The sequence below is a fragment of the Glycine max genome, chromosome 12 (genome assembly GCF_000004515.6).
Source record: "Glycine max cultivar Williams 82 chromosome 12, Glycine_max_v4.0, whole genome shotgun sequence".
NCBI classification, from domain to species: Eukaryota; Viridiplantae; Streptophyta; class Magnoliopsida; order Fabales; family Fabaceae; genus Glycine; species Glycine max.
Genome location: NC_038248.2, coordinates 35,710,884 through 35,712,585, shown reverse-complemented (window position 1 = coordinate 35,712,585; position 1,702 = coordinate 35,710,884). Strand labels below are relative to the sequence as shown.

The 1,702-nt window shown below is 28.6% G+C and overlaps 1 non-coding gene across 1 annotated transcript; it reads right to left on the bottom strand.

The window, feature by feature from the left end:
* TRNAL-AAG (transfer RNA leucine (anticodon AAG)) lies at positions 1–81 on the bottom strand. Its single transcript has one exon. It is a non-coding gene; the product is annotated as a tRNA-Leu (tRNA).
* Positions 82–1,702: the final 1,621 nt, after the last annotated feature.

Here is a 1,702-nt window from a genome sequence, read left to right as displayed (position 1 = left end):
TGTTGAGAGTGGGATTTGAACCCACGCCCTTTCGGACCAGAACCTTAATCTGGCGCCTTAGACCAACTCGGCCATCTCAACAGATGATATTAAATTTGCCTCAATATTTTATTGTTTATTTTAATGATTATTAATTTTCTCACAGAGCTCTGTATAAAGTGTAGAACTTGTTCGAAGACCATCCGTGACAGAGATTCTCTCATTAATGTACCAATTAATGAAAAGCAAGCTTGGTTTAATGGTATGTGGCTCTATGCAAAAATAAAGGGTTAGCAGTTAGGAAACATTGTTTCACAAAAAATAAAAGAAAGAAAGAAAAAGTTAGGAAACATTATGGTGAGGACAAGATCTTTTTGGCAAATTGGCATTGATTAAGAAAATCAGTTAGAAAAGGCATAATGCTAGCATTTATAAGGAAGAGCACAAGTTATTGTATTAACTTGAGATTAATGGTGCATTTAGTCTTAAAAAATTAATTTAATCTTAGTCTCCTACTTTTAAAGTTAATGGTTTTTGTTTCTATATTTTTAAAAGTATATAAACTTTAGTCTTTAAAGATAATATTTTTTTTTCCTCTTAAACAGAGACTGAAACTTAGGTGTTTTTAAAAAAATATAGGAACTAAATCTAATATTTGAGATTTAAAAAAAAAATAATTGAGGAACCAGATACTAAAACCAAAACTTAAAATTATTTCAGAAACTAAAAATTTTGTTAACCTTATGAACTAGTGAATTTAGGGTATGTAGAATGCAACATCTAAGGATACTAGTATACCTCAATAATGAGTTAATGTTTTACGATATTAGACTAGCTTAGACGTTTTTTTTTTTCCTTTTTCTGCTCTCGCTTTGACCTGTTTTTGAAAGGATTATTAATTGAAAATGTTCAACACTTACAAGAGCACAAGATGTTAAAAAAAAAAAAGCATTGCATAAGTGTACAACTTATAAGCAACAAAAAAAAAAATCAAGTAATATAATATACTCTACTTACTCAAATAATTTTAAATATTTTTTAAGATTTTTCGTTTTTTTAATTTTAACTACTCTACTTACCCAAATAATATAATATACGTGAAATGTGAATATGCGATATTACTAGGGGTAGCACCGTAGCACTTACTGGGAATTTAAAGCAACTTTATCGCCAATTGCTTAAGTTTTTTTTTTTTTTTTTGTATTATCAAGTAATTAGTAATTACATCTTCAAAACTAATGCCATTAAAGAAAGCCGACACAAGGTTCTTATGGAGCACAGATTTTTTTATTTAAGGAAGCATTCGTTACATTAAAGGAGTAAGTTACAGTTTCTTTGGCTCCACTAATGATCTATCGGCTAAAATTTTATTGTCAAGGCAAAAACGGGTATATGAGATACCAAGAAAAAGTTATTTTTTTTTGGCAAACCAAGAAAGTTACATTGTTAGAGAAGAAAGTTGCGTAAATTATATAAAATAAAGTCATGCAAAATAAACAATTGGGCTAAGCAACGCATTAGATTTGCACCATAAAAGTTGTTCTTAGAGAATCTTTTCTTCCTTTTTGTTTTTATTAGTGCATGTTTAGTTTAGGCTGTTTTAAAGGAATAATTGTTTATTTTTACGACATGAAGAGAGTTTTTTTAAAAGTAAACAGTTATTTTCTCATAAACAAGCAATTTTCAAGCATGCACTTCATTTATGTGTGTGGAGGAAATTATT